This window comes from Myotis daubentonii, chromosome 18, assembly GCF_963259705.1.
Source record: "Myotis daubentonii chromosome 18, mMyoDau2.1, whole genome shotgun sequence".
NCBI lineage: Eukaryota > Metazoa > Chordata > Mammalia > Chiroptera > Vespertilionidae > Myotis > Myotis daubentonii.
Genome location: NC_081857.1, coordinates 16,543,580 through 16,558,575, shown reverse-complemented (window position 1 = coordinate 16,558,575; position 14,996 = coordinate 16,543,580). Strand labels below are relative to the sequence as shown.

Sequence of the window (14,996 nt, the reverse complement as noted above, 5' to 3'; positions counted from 1 at the left end):
CGGGCTCGCTCTGCTGCCTGCTCTCCCAGCTCTGGTCCTCGGGGAGCCGCAGACACTTCAGTGGCCTCTGGCGGTCCCTCCCCTCCCACTCGAGCCATCCTCCCCGGCCTGCTGGCTGCGCCCCTATTCCGCCCCCAGCGCGCGGGACACCCTCGGGCTTAGGGGGCTCTCCTTTCCTCTGGCTCCGTGCGCCCCTGCGCGCACTCTGGCGCCCGGATCGCGGCGGAACCCTCCCTCCCCTTTCGCCTCCTCCGGCTCTTTCCCTTCGCCCCTCCTCCGCCAGCCACTGGAACCCATTCCTTGGGGAGCTGGGGCTCCGCCGCGGCGGTGGAGGGACAGTCCGCCTTTCCGCGCGGGACTCCAGGGCTCCGACCGGGCCATGTAAGCAGGTAAGCGCCGTCTGGGGCGGGGGAGTCGGGCCCGAGGTTAGGGGCCGCCTGGGCGCCCCGGGCGCCTCGCGGTTGACTTGGGCAAAGGCTGGCAAAGCGCACTTGGGCTCGGCGGCGCCGGACGCGGACAGGGCAGTGGGAGCGCGAGGTGGCCGGGCCGCAGGACTTCTCTGTTGCGGTGGGAGCCGTCCGCTGTGAGGCGCACAGCTTGTCTGGGGAGTTAAGGGGGAAGGTGAGAACCGTCTGGAGGGCTTGTGGCTAAACCCACACCCTCGCCCTCTCCTCCTCATTCCCTCCTGCTTTTTGGGCACGAGACAGGGCCTCGAAAGGGCAGCTGGCGATACCCAGGGGCTGGGGACAGGAGGATGAAAGACAAGGACACTGCTGTCGCTCCAGCCGAGACGGACAGGCGTCCCGACCCTCCTCTGCCCCGTAGGGGGACAGGATCTTGTGAGGGAGAGGAGTTTTTCTGCCGTCCCACTAGGCCCCGCCGTCTCACCAAACTCCTGGGCTTCTTGGCCCCGACTTGGGTGGTCAGTCTGGCTCCCAGGGAAAACCTGTGGCCACATCATTTCAGAATAGGTCTCCACCTCCAACTTTGAAACCTTGGTGTAGGAACAACTTCTGAGGGTGGTGGTAATACACTCTCTCCCTGGCATGACTCCTGCATCTGGGTTTTGAATACTCGTAAGTGGGGTTTCCACCTTTTTGAACAAGGAGCAGGGAGGTAGCTCTGCCCCTACCTCCGTTTCTGTCACCCCCCCACCCCCTCCCCCCCCCCGCCCCCTCACCTACACTTGAAGGAGATTGTGGGGTTTTCAGGAACTGGCTGTCGCAGGGTCTTTGTGAAGGTGAGGAATCTCTAGCTGTGCGAATTTCTTAAAATACATGGGTTCATTCATTCATTCAACAAACCTAGCATTGAACTTCTACTCTGTGCTCGGAACAAGGGACTCAAAGATGCTGGAAGAAGATCTCAGTGCAGCCTCCTGGAGGCCACCCCCGGGCCAGTGAGCAATTGCAGTGTTGTGAGAAAGGCCAGGGAAAGCTTGGTCCCGGAGGTGAGGCTGCGTTCCCCTGGAGGATGTGGGTAGAGGAAACAGTCTTCCAAAAAACATGTACCAAGAGCTCATACCTGTCCAGAGGCCGGAGGGGGTTTTAATGTATCAGAAATTAAACCGGAAGCATGTTACCCACTCTATGGGAATCAGATATCTCTCGGAGGAGCGCAGCCTCCTTTTGGACACACCTGCATGGCCGAGGCTGTTCCTACTGGGAGCAGCGGTGGTGCGACCATCTAAATTTTAATCGGCGCTAGTTGGCCCATACTGGGTTTCATTAGAATGGTATTGATTCCCTTTTAAAGAGCAGTTTGACGGCCCCAGGTGATAATGCTGCAGAGGTACACACGCTAGGACATCGGTTCTCAACCTGTGGGTCGCGACCCCTTTGGGGGTCGAACGACCCTTTCACAGGGGTCGCCTAAGACCATCGGAAAACACATATATAATTACATATTGTTTTTGTGATTCATCGCTATGCTTTAATTATGTTCAATTTGTAACAATGAAATTGGGGGTCACCACAACCCGAGGAACTGTATTAAAAGAGTCGCGGCATTAGGAAGGTTGAGAACCACTGCTCTAGGATGAAAGTTACCTCTTTTGGTGACGGGGTTAAAAGTGTGTGCCAAAAAACGGATGGCCTTCGTGCCTGGGCGCTGAACGGCCTGGTGCACTTTCCCCAGATCTGAATGCGCGGCCATGCTGTGCAGAGCGCGCGTGCGTGTGCGTCTCTGTGTGTGTGAGAGTGTGCTCTCCTTTAGAAAGTCATTACTGCTTCAGCACCGTCGTAAGGACTACTTTTCCTTCCTCGGAAACTTTTTTATAAACACTTCTGGCAGGTGGTTGTGGCCTGATGGCCCAGGACTCAGCAGCCTCCTGCCTGGAAAAGTTCCTTCCAGAGCAGTGGCATTCTCTGCGTGGTTTGCCTTTCAAGGGTGCCTCTTCCCCGGGCTGAAGTGGCGGTGTAGTATTATTCATAGTGGCTGAGGTGGCAGAGGGCCAGCTTCCAGTGACCTCAGGCCAGTACAGCAGAGTGGGAAGAGCGCCCTGACTTCCTACAATTTGGGGTGTTTATCCAAGCCCCTCCACACACCTCTTATCTCAAGAACAGCCCCTTGATGGGAGCTTTCCTGAAGGTGTAGGACCTGCATGAGAGAAATGGCTGAAGAGCAGCTCTTTCTCGCCAACCCCACGCACCTTCCCAGTTTCTACTTCTGGCTCAAACACATAGTTACTAGGAACGCTGCGGTTATTCAGGTTTGCGCATACGGTGTGGCATGGACAGCGGTGATGGGAAGAACAGTTAGATTATTTTCATGCGGAAGAACCTAAAGAATTCAGAGAAAATTTCAGATTTTTTTAAGGCGAGTTCTTACTGTTCTGAATGGGTGGGCCAGGGGTCAAGAAGTATGATGATTTTTTCCCTAGTGCTTTCTAGCCTTATTAAGCGCTTTTTTTGTTGTTGTTCTTAACATGGGAAGCGAACATAAACCCTTTGACTGCACATTGTAGCCCACCCGGGTTTCAGATTCTTGTCCTTGTTCATCTCCTAGCCTGCATTTGAACTTCTTTACATAGTCACCAAGCCTGTGTATTTTTTCTGAACTCACTCTAAGCCTGGAACAGTGCTGTCACTTTGTTAGAGATAAGACAGGGGAAAAGAGATAAGATGAACCACTTAATTAGCCAATTAAATTACTGCTGCTTGCGCTGATTAAAAAGAACACAGGAAAACAAACACGTTTTGGTAAAAAGGAGGTTATGATTAATGTCTAAGAGAAGACGGTGATCCCTCCTCATGACTTCATTTACCTTTCCCCTGTCTAGGGGGGTGGTGGCCAGTTTTGCAGCTTCCCTGGCTGTCAGTGGGAAGGATCAGGAAACCAGGAGCAGGAATATAGCTAGGCTTGCATTCCCACTCTGCCATCTTTTCAGCTGTGTGATGTTGGAAGGTCTTCGCAGCCATTCAGAACCTCAAATTCAATCTCCATCTCTTTTCATCAACGTGACGGGGTCGGTAGTATCTAACTTGGCGGAATCTTTGTGGGGAATTCAGTGTAATGCTATATGCCCCCTTCCTAACATAGTGCCTCACACAGAGTAGGTGTTGGATCAAGGATGGCTATTTATATGTTCCAGGAGTTCTATGTGGCCATGAATGTGCTCTTTGTGTCACTTTTTCCCCCCCGGCAGCCTGAATTCACATGCGTGCCAACATACACATAAAGCTTTGTCTTTGACTTTTGGTCTATTGGCTCAACGCAAACGGGTTGGCTGGCAGCTGCCATGCGGCCCCTCCTGTAGGAGGAGGTTGACATGTGCAAGACCAGGCAGTAGGGAAGCTTGAGGAAGGAAAGCCCCTTAGAGAAGGGCTGAGAAAAGGGTCCTTTTCCCTGTGTGCTACTTACTCTAACAGGGTCCAGGACTAATAGAAGGATCCTGGCATTTAAAAAAAATTTTTTTAAAATTAATTTCAGAGAGGAAAGGAAAGAGAGATAGAAGCATCAACGATGAGAGAGAATCATTGATCGGTTGCCTCTTGCATGCCCCCTACTGGGGATCCAATCCCCAGCCCAGGCATGTGCCCTCACCTCCTGATTCATAGGTCGATGATCAACCACTGAGCCACACCGGCTAGGCAGGATTCTGGTATTTCTGATGTTGAAAACCAGTTAATGAAAGAATGTTGCAATAAATATATCCGCCTTTAGCAAGAAGGCAAAAGCTTCCCTAAGGAATGTCTTTGCAACCTGATTTCCTTCTTTGAAGCCCAAATACAGAGTCAACTTCAACACCTCTCCTGGAATGCCAGCCTCAGGTTGCTTGAGCTCTAATGTTGCCTTTCATCTGAGCAGCCTAAAGTATTTGACAAACATTAACTCCTTGATCTTCATATCATCCTCCCAGGAGGAGGGAATGTTAGAAGGAAGAACAACTCAGGAAACATCAGCAGGGCAGGTGTGTAGTATGTGTTCTTGAAGCAGAGTGGATTGTCGTAGCCTCGAACTGGTTAACCTGCATGTAGTTTGCTTGCAGGCCAGGAGGACAGGGGGAGAAAGCCCAGGTAAAAGGCAGATCTGGCTGGGCTTGCCACAATGGGAAGGGAGAGGAAATCCACGCTACCCAGACCAGCCTTGCCTTTGCCATACATTGCATGCATGCTGATTATGAAAATAAATAATCTCTGAATTATTTATAATTCTGAATGAAAGGATATGATGCAATACTTGTGGATAAGAATTACAGTGGCTGAAGATAAAAGGTAAGGGGGACTGTAAGTACCTTTCTGGGGCATAGGGGTGGTTATGCGTCTAAGTTGGATTATAAATGGCATATTAACATTGTTTTAATTTCCTTTCCCTTTTTCCTGCGGGTTCTATATTCCTTGGCTTGGTTTTGTCTTGCTCTCCCGTCAAGCTTTTGTTTGGCTTGCTTCATGGTCCTTGCTATCGGAAAAAAACATATTGTGGCCATTCTTAGATCAACCTTGTGTGTAGAATTTGATACGTGGCTGATTTAGCTTAGTTCCTTAGGGGACTTAATTAGGCTTATAATTGGCTTGACCCAGAGGCCTATTGCATATCCTGTAACTGGAGGCGGCCATCCCATATAAGTGCTTGATGTTGGTCAACAGGGAGGTGTCTGGGAGACAACGAAGAAAGGGTGCTCTGGCATCCTCACAGAAGCATAATATCCTCTTCACATCTGAGATGGAGAGTTCAGTAGTGAATTATATTCCTAATTTGCCTCCCAAGTTTGTTTGTTTGTTTGTTTGTTTGTTTGTTTGTTTCTTTCTTTTTCCTTTCTCTCTCTCTCTCTCTCTCTCTCTCTCTCTCTCTCTCTCTCTCTCTCTCTCTCTCTCTCTCTCTCTTTCTTTCTTTCTTCCTTTTAGCTCCCAGGGAAAAATCACTCCTTGTTAAAAATTAGCAAAAGTTCCTCATGCTTCCTTTTGCACACAACGTAGCCTTGACTAACACTTCATTTCCTCAAGTCTTTGGAAATCCATCTTCTGGGAGTTCTTTCTTTCACACTCCATTCCCCTTGAGTAGCTGGGGCATTAGCTAAGGCAACAGATCTCAAAAGCCAGTGAGCACTGGAATCACCTGGAGGGCTCCTTCAAGCTCAGAGTGCCACTCCCCACGCCCACTCCAGCTTCTGATTCAGTCCGTAGGTCTCAGGTGGGGCCCGAGAATTTGGAACTCAGTGGTGCTCACACTGCTGGTCCATGACCAGCTGCACTTTGGGAATCCTGGAACTACGGAATCCACCCCTGTCCTCAGGCTTGGTAGGTAGTCGCTTAAGTTTCTCACCGCATTGGTTTGACCAGTTCTGTTCCTGGTTGTTATAGGGCTCTGGAGAGGCCCGGAGTCACTTAATGGGCACTTAGGCCTACCCAGGCCCGTGGAGATCCCGAATGAGAGGTTTCCATTTTGGTGGAACTGCTTGGCCGTCACCTCCCAATCCAGACCCCGCCACTTGGTTCCAGACAGTTTGGTTTCTCTGGTACTCCCATCCATCTGGGTATCCCATGTACACACCACATCCTACCTGTCTCAAGGTGAACTCGCTAGTTTCTTGCCACAAAAAGGGCTGCTTCTGTATCAGTCAGTGGCACTGCCAGCTGTTGAATTAGCTGCCCAAGCCATGTTGTTGGAATTCTCTTCCTGTCACTCTTTCTTTGCAAACCCCCAACCTCTACCCTCAGATGCCAATAACCAACCCTGAGATCCTTTGAGTTTTTGGTCTCTAAAATACCTTTAATTTGCTCCTATCCCTCCACCCTCACTGCCTCTCGGGATGGTTCAAGAGTTTCAAAGGCAGTGTTCCATATAGTCTTCATCTACTTTTTGAAAGCGTTTTTAAAAAACACAAATCTGTTTTTCATGTTATTTAAATTCCTTGTTTACTTCTTTTTACCTGTATGACAAGGCTTCTTTACCCCAGACTACCTTCCCATTCTCATCTGCTTCCCTCCCTCCCACCTCCCACGCCCCTCTCCTCATGAACACTTGGTGGTGCTTAATTTCCCTTCTCCTTGGTTACCTACATTCCTACCCTGACTGCCCTCTCCCCCTTGCTGCCCATTCCGCCAAAGGTCCACATTCTGACCACCAGTTAGCATTCCTTTCGTTATAGTCTCATAGCACTTTGCACTTACCTATATTGGTAAGTTTTATCTTGCCATATTATATGTTTGCCTCCCTGTCTCCTATTTTTAAATAAAATATATTTTATTGATTTTAGAGAGGAAGAGAGTGGGAGAGAGAGATAGAAACATCATTGATGAGAGAGAATCATTGATTGGCTGCCTCCTGCACACCCCCTACTGGGGATCAAGCCCGCAACCCAGGCATGTGCCCTTGCTGGAATCGAACCTGGGACCCTGCAGTCTGCAGGCTGACACTCTATCCATTGAGCCAAAACAGCTAGGGCTCCGTGTCTCCTTTGTTAAGTAACTTATAAGTGTCTCCAGAGCAGCCGTGTTTCACTTGGTTCAGAATCAGAATCTCCACCCTAGCTGGATGGAGGTTGGTTAGCAGTAGCCATGTCTTAAGGTTACTGATGCTCACTCTATCCCAGTGTTCCCAGCACGTTAGGTGATTTTATTAAATCTTTCAACAGCCCTGCGAAGAAAGTACTATTATTACCGCTATCTTGCAGAGAGTGAAATGGAGTTGATTTTTTAAAAAGTGTTTATAGATCAATGGATGAATGCATTTCTGAAACGCTGACCGGAGGGTCTAGAGCCCAGCCTGGTTTGGTATTTCTTACTGATTCTGTTACAGGAGGTGCAGTGCTCTCTGAAAATTACATCATGTTCATGACTATATTGATTTCTAAAACTTAAGCAGATATCATTGCTATTTACTGTACGCATCTTATTTGTTCCCTTGAGGAGATGAGTCACATCCCTAAGCTGGTACTCTGGTTCTTAATGTTGTTCTGCTTTACTTGGATACTTTCAAAGATGTGATCGTTTCTCCCCTGACTTTTCAAGCCTGGGAAAGCTTGCGGGTCTAGGGAGTGCGACGATCATAGAAGAATTCATAAGTAAGAACATTTGGGGTTGAGGCATGAAACAAAATTGTGTTTTGCAGAAATACTCAGTATTCGAACTCTGAGTGACCAGTGTTTGATTGAGAGAGAGACAGACAGACAGAGACCCTTCATGACACTGTCCCCGCAGACTTGCCAACCTGCTCTTCACCATCTGGAACCATAACAAGCAGCATGGGTATCATTCATGTTTCCCCCAGGTCACAAGATGGGCTCTCCGCATTTTGTAGTTCTCAAGTAAAAGGCACCAGGGCGGATTTCCTGGTCATGAAAGTGAATTTGGTGTGAATCACGTGTGCACATTATACACACTTCAACTTGATAGGTAAGGTTCTCCACAGATTTATGTCCCACGATTCCCCAGGCTCTGCCAAGCTGCCGCTGTTTCCTGAACAGACCCAATCATTTCCCACCTCTGCTTATGCTCTTTCCTCGCCCAGGGATCCTAACACTCCGCATTGCCCTGCAGTGTGTCCCCGGAGGCCCACTGTAAATGCCACCTCTCTGGGTGCCTTCCCTGATCTCGCTCCATGGCCAGGCCCTTCTGCCACTGTGCTCTTGGCATTTCACTCTCTGTGCTCGGTGTCCTGGTTAACCTGCCTCAGGCCTCTCGTTAGCCTGTCAGCCACCTGCCTCCCCCCCCTAGACTGTCCGTTTTCTGCTGCGGGTCACCTGTAGCTGTTCATTCCGGCCTGTCTCCTTCTTGCCCCAGGAATGCCTCCGAGGCTGTCTTTTCTTCCTTTATTATGCCACTCCTTCAGTGAAGCCAGCTATCTCAGCATCTTTTATCTTTTTTGTCACCTGTCCCACTGCTCCCTCCTGTCCCAGGGCTGCCAGTGTGGACACCAGACCACCCCTTACACTACAGACTCTTGTTTTAAACAGTCTGATATTTTCACTCCCCTGTTTGAAATCTTTACTGCTACTTTATATTATTATTATTTTTTAAGGAAGCATTATTTTTATTTTTCAGAGAGAGGCAAGGAGAGGGAGAGAGAGTTAGAAATGTCAATGATGAGAGTCATTGATTGCTGCCTCCTGCACGCCCCGTACTGGGGACCCAGCCTGAAACCTGGGCATGTGCCCTGACTGGGAATCATCGTAACCTCCTGGTTCATAGGTCGACACTCAACCACTGAGCTACTTTATATGATTGAGAGATGCATATGTGTCTGTAGTAAAAGCTATAAGGAATTGTCAGATGGATAAACACCAGATAACGGGGTGAGGAGTGGAGGAGGTAAAGATGGAGATGCGGTATTTTATTTCCCAAGCTGGGTGGTGGGGACATGGGTGTTTACTATATTCTCCCCTAAGTCTCTGAAAGGTCGAAACTCTTTCATTTTAGGAACACACCACGTTGCCCACGGTTAAATGCAGGCTCCCCAGCAGAGCATCCAGGGCTCTGCCCGCACAGCCCCTGTTCCCACCTAACCGAACTCCAGCCTCGGCTGGTCTCTCCTAGCGCCCTGTCACTGCTCCAAACATTTCCCATGGTTGAAACCTGTGGTTTTGACTCATGCTGTCACGGTTCCTTTTCCCTTGAGTTCTCTTTCACGTCTGCTCACATCATCGCCTCTTTTGTTCTTTAATGTCTAGTATGATTTTTATGTCTTCTTGGATACTTTTGTCTGCCCTTTCTTTTTATCGTTAGGGAGAGGTCATTGCCACCTGACCCGTCTCTGTATTGGTACTTTGCATTCTTTACCCTGATATACTTCACATTGGATTAGTGTTGTTTGTTCATCTGTCTCCCTGAAGTTGTAAGCTCTTCCAGGACCTGTTTTATGATTTATTTACCTTTGAGTTCTTGGCACCTGCTGCCAGGTAGATGCTCAATAAGTGGGGATTGTTGAGTAGTAAATGTAAGATTAATGTTTTTAATTCAAGTAATTTAAAAATATTTAATGATTGATTTGAGAGAGAGAGAGAGAGAGAGAGAGAGAGAGAGAGAGATTTGTTCCACTTATTTATGCATTCATTGGCTGATTCGTATATGTGCACTGACCAGGGATCAAATCGGCAACCTTGACATATAGGGATGATACTCTAACCAACTGAGCTATCTGGCCAGGGCTCAAGTCATTTTTATAAAAAAATATGATTTTTTAAGATTGATTTTTAGAGAGATAGGAAGGGAGAGGGATGGAGAGATAGAAACATTCACAAGAAACTTCATTGATCGGCTGCCTCCTCCACGCCCCCTCCTTAAGATTGAGCCTGCAGTCCGGGCATGTGCCCTGACCCGGAATCGAACTGTGACTCTTGGTTCCTGGATTAAGGCTCACCCACTGAGCCACACCAGTCGGGCTCAAGTCATTTTTTAAAGGTGTGTCCAAAAGAACTTCAACTCAAATTGAAGGGAATATCTCAGTATCTGAAATGTAGACTGTACATGGAATGGATTCACACACGGAGTTTCTAATTCAAACCCATGATTTGTTGTAGAAATTATTTCTTCCACCTTTCCCGTATGGTGGTGGCGATGGTTTGGCCCCGGGGGTGGGGTGGGGGTGGGGGTGGGGTGTGTTTTGTTGTTTAGCCCCCTTCCCCACGCCATCACCATGGTGTGTGTGGGTGGTTTCTGGGCTGCTGACCGAGGGTGTGTGTGAGTCCAGGTGTGGAGGTAGATCTGGGCCTGAAGTGGTCCCACTTGTAAGGGTGGCTTCTGCCATCAGCACTGCTTGCTCCGGGGTGGAGAGGGATGGAGAGGCAGCACATCCATTTAGCCGAGCGGCAGCAGAGTTTATTTCTGTGGGAGACGTGTCCCACTCCAGAGGTATAATAACTGTAATGAAGGGGGATTCTGCTCTATTAGGCTTATGAAGGGTGTGCTAGTCTGTTACCAGGGTCAGTGGTGGCAGCTAAGCCAGCAGTTAGGTTTCGTTAAAGACTCCAGCAGGAAGTTAGCGTTTGCTTCTGCCGGTGGAATCGATGGCCTCTATTAAGTGTATTTTTCGTTATGCATGTTGTCAGATGTGCTGTAGACGAGGAAGGCATGCGCTTTTTTTTTTTTTTTAGACACACACAAGTCTCCGGTTTGCCATTTGACAAACCAGGCTGACTTTTAGAGTCCCTGTGTTTAAATGTGTGGGTTATACTAACTAACATTCTGGGTGATTGTGCTTTAAAAAACTCTGTTCATGTTAAAAAGAGCGCATAAATTCTTTTATTCTAAAGTCAAGAATTTGTTATGGGATATTATATAATTATGAGGTTTATGGGGGGGCGGGGGAGTGTGACTGATGCGAAAAGAATGAAAACTCCAAAATAACGAAATGACACCTACCTGTCTTAATGATATTCTTTAGAAAATTACTGTTTACTTAAGAGGCATCTAAAAATAAAGGCTAGAAAGGATGGTTTGTGCTGTGCTTCTGCTGAGCAGCTGTGTCGGTGGTTTTCAAAACGAGGCTCAGTTTCCAAGCAGCAGGTTAGGTACAAGTGTATATTCCGTGTCCCTTCATCCTTGTGAATGCCTTTACGTGTTTTAGCTTTCCCGGTGACTATGAAGTGATACCAAGTTATTTAAGGAAGTTGCCGCCTTCCTTCCTTCTTCCCTACTTCCTCCTCCCTTCTTCCTCCCTCCCTTCCTCTATAATAGATTGTCTTCCTTTGGAGGGTTCTGATAGGTCAATTACTGTATATGTATTCTAAGTTGGTACTAGGGATGGTAAAAGGAGAAATGCACAGTGCACCTCGCACCAGGCCAGGCATGCAGAGCAGAGGTGCGTAAAGATGTCTCGTTTCCATGGGATAATCAGGACGGTTTCCCTGTCACTGGATTCTCGATTTGCGTTATTATTATTTTTTTCATTTGTAGACTGATAAAATGGTGAGCACGGCAATTTGAAATCTGTGTACTAGTATGTGAGCGTATTACAGACTCCAAGGAATCTTGCAGTGAACCCAAGCGTGTGAAAACCGAATTCATTTTAATAAGGACCTCTTTTATTTGTTTTAAGTTGCTTTTCTGGAACACATATAATCTCAAGGGACACTCACAGCAAATAGACACTTTCTAGAAAAAACTTGGTTTAGAAGGTTCCTGTATGAGAGACTTTAAACATTTAAAGTCTTCATTAGCATATCAGGCTAACTTTTTTAAAAAATTTTTTATTAATTGGACTTTTTTGGGGGAGGGTAGCACAGAAAAAGAGTAAGCTTAAAATTCACAAAGCCAATTTTCAGGGAAAAGTGTTAGGGACGGTAAACACTTAGTCCAGCTTCATGTATTTATAATACAGTGAAGAATAATGTCCAGGTTAAATTTGAGGCACTACAGGAACTTCATCTTTCAAAGAAAGACCCAGCTATATTCAGTAGCCTGTCTTATTGAGGCCAGACGCTGTGGTTAATATATACAGGACGGAAAAACCGTGGTTCTCCAAGTTCTGGCAATCTGCCCTCCTCCCCCCTCACTGGTAATACTGCCAAGAAGAAAGCAGGCAGGGCCAGGAGGCATAAATCACGGAGAGCTTGAGAAATGCCATTGCAATGATTTTTTTTTTAAATAGCTGCCACCGTGGATGTTGTTGTGTATAACTGGGCCTTTAACAAAGGCATCATGACGGCAGCACGAACAGTTTTTTCTCCAGCTTCTTTATTTTCCCAGGCGAATCGGCTCAGTATTTCCTTCGTCAATTTCCCCCATTTCCATTTCTGACATTTGACAAAGCAGAGCTTCATGTCTGGAAACCTTTTTTCCTCTACAACCCTGTATACTCCCAGCAGTCCTAGGAAAGCGATGTTATTTTTATCTGTAGTTTTACTCTTGAGAAATATAAATGTTAAAGAGGTTATTCACTGAAGTCTGGCAGGTAGTAAATGGAGGAAGTGGGATCCGATGGTCTGTATTAAGTGTATTTATATGGAGCTCTGACCCCACAGCTCAAGTTGTTGATCATGACACTAGGCTAGGGGTGGGCAAACTTTTTGACTCGAGGGCCACAATGAGTTCTTAAACTGGACCGGAGGGCCGGAACAAAAGCATGGATGGAGTGTTTGTGTGAACTAATATAAATTCAAAGTAAACATCATTACATAAAAGGGTACGGTCTTTTATTTCAATAGTTTTATTAATTTCAAACGGGCTGATCCGGCCTGCGGGCCGTAGTTTGCCCACGGCTGCACTAGGCCCAGGCACATCTGTTCTTCCCCCCTTTCTTTTTCTTTAATTTTTCCTTTCATCCAGCCATCGGTTTGTTTAATTAATGTGTTTTGATGTTTTCGAAGGTGGGGTTGTGTTTCTGTGGTCATAACCTTTAGAAGAATGAACTAATAATATACCTACCGGCCACGTGACCACTGGCATTAGAAAAGTGACTAGTTTGGGTTGAGATATGCTGTAAGCATCAAACGCACGCCAGACGTCACAGACTTAGGACAAGAAAAGAATGTAATATATCTCATTGTAATTGTTTGGATTGATGACGTGTTGGGATAATGTTTTGGATATATCGAGTTAAATAAAATCTGTCATTAAAATTAATTGCTTCTGTTCTGTTTTGCTTTTTAAATTTGATTCCTGGAAAATTTAGCATTACTGCTGTGGTTTGTACTTGTGGTCCCCATTGTGCTTTTCTTGGACAACACTGTTATAGATGGTTATCCACCTATTCCTGGGAGCTCTGGTCGCTGAGTGATGCCTCCTAGGGCTGGGGGGACAGGGATAGAGAGGCAGTTAGAAAGTGTTATTGGTGATGGTGAGAAGCAAGCTTGACGATGTCACCTTAGGTGACCAGCGGAGAGAGGCTAATATTAGCGGGCATGTACTTACTACTTCCCATGTGCAAGTACTTTGTCAAGCACTTTAAGTGGATTAGCTTTTTGATCCTTGCAACAACCCTGTGAAGTAAGCACTTTTGTAGGCTTATTCTATAGATGAGAAAATGAAGGCTTAGGAAGGCCGAGGCAGGCGCACCTCAGATCCTACAACTAGTAAATACTAGTTTACTATGTAACACCATTGGCATGCAAACCCCAGTCAGCGAGGGAGCCGAGAGTCAGGTCTGGGCATCACTGCCTCTCAAAGGTGAAAGAGAGAGCAGACCTGGGACCACTCACTAGCAGTCCTTTCATTCATTCGGTGTCTGTGAAGGGTGTGTATTCTTCTTCCCAGCACTGCACATACCACCTTTGAATTAGGGAATATAGTACAATAATTGATGTTCCTAAGAATGATCTCAAGTTATCAAAAAAATGATGAAATTGCAGTTATACAGATGATGTGTTACAGAATTGTACACTTGAAACTTACGTAATTGTTAACCAATGTTACCCCCAATAAGTTTAATTTAAAAGAACATTGACTATATATGAGGAAAGAAAAAAAATGAGGAAATTATGTTTGATATACTTCATTTACTAATCCTGAATTGCTTAAATTAGATAGATATTTATCAGACATTGATTTTAGAGACTTTAGGTGCACTTCAGTTGCTTTTTTTTTGCTTGTTAATCTTCATCTGAGGATTTTTTTCCCCATGGATTTTATTTTATTTTTTTTTAATCTTCACCTGAAGAAATTTTTTCCCATTGACTTCAGAGAGTGGAAGGGAAGGAAGAAGAGAGAGAAAAACATTGATGTGAGATAGTCACATCGATTGGTTGCCTTCTGCAAGTGCCCTGGCCAATGCTGGGGAACAAACCTGCACCCAGGTATGTGCCCGTGTCTGGAATTGAACCTGTGATCCTTCCGTGCTCAGGCCAGTGCAACCACTGAGCACCACCGGCCAGGGCACAGGTTGCCTTTTGACAGAGACCTTGATGTCTTACATGGCAAGTTCAGATTTTGTTAGTGCAAGCATTAGATCCATCTCTCCCCTTAGTATACTCAACAGTACTTTTAAAAAAGTCTACCCACAAATCTGTTTCTAGCTATTTACATTTCTTTTCATTTTTAAAATCTTTGTTTGTATGTAGACATTTTTGTAATTGCAGTTTCATATACTTCACATATATGCATGTTTTTCATACTTACTGTCTTAATAATATTTTAGTGTATTTGCATATGACTGATATTATATAAGTCCCCTGGTTATTTTATTACTGAAAATACATACCTTTGCATTTCTTGCTATCCCATAGATGATACTGAGAATCTTCCCATTAATAGTTGTTGATTTTATTTTAGGATACATTTCCATGAGTGAGGTAGCTTATTATGATGAATATTTTTATTATTCTTGAATCTTACAATTGCAGTGGAATTTTAAGCATAAGTCATAAAGATAAATTCAAAAGTAACAACTTTATTTTCAGGTAGCTGATATTTTGTCAGATCTTGCTTTGGTGACTAGGAAGTCGATTATCGCAGCAAATAACTCTGGCTTTTGTGGTTTTTTTTTTTTTTACAGTTTCTTCCCTTATAGTCTGCCAAGAGAATTGATGAGCCATAAATTCATACATTCAGAGGCTGAATACCGACACTCGAACTAGGTTCACTTTTGGCGTAAGTGTTTGCTAATCCTTACATCATTTAGAG

The 14,996-nt window shown here is 45.9% G+C and overlaps 1 protein-coding gene across 3 annotated transcripts in view; it reads left to right on the top strand.

Moving 5' to 3' along the window:
• The first annotated feature begins 248 nt into the window (after positions 1 to 248).
• The window catches only part of PTPN14 (protein tyrosine phosphatase non-receptor type 14), a 148,976-nt gene continuing 134,228 nt past the window's right edge, over positions 249 to 14,996 (top strand). For 2 of the 3 annotated variants that reach the window (XM_059674933.1, XM_059674927.1), the window contains exons 1-2: positions 249 to 389; positions 14,869 to 14,963. The gene's annotated coding sequence lies outside the window, so the exon portion shown is untranslated. The remainder of the gene's footprint in view (positions 390 to 14,868; positions 14,964 to 14,996) is intronic. The other variant, XM_059674932.1, reaches the window with a different exon arrangement.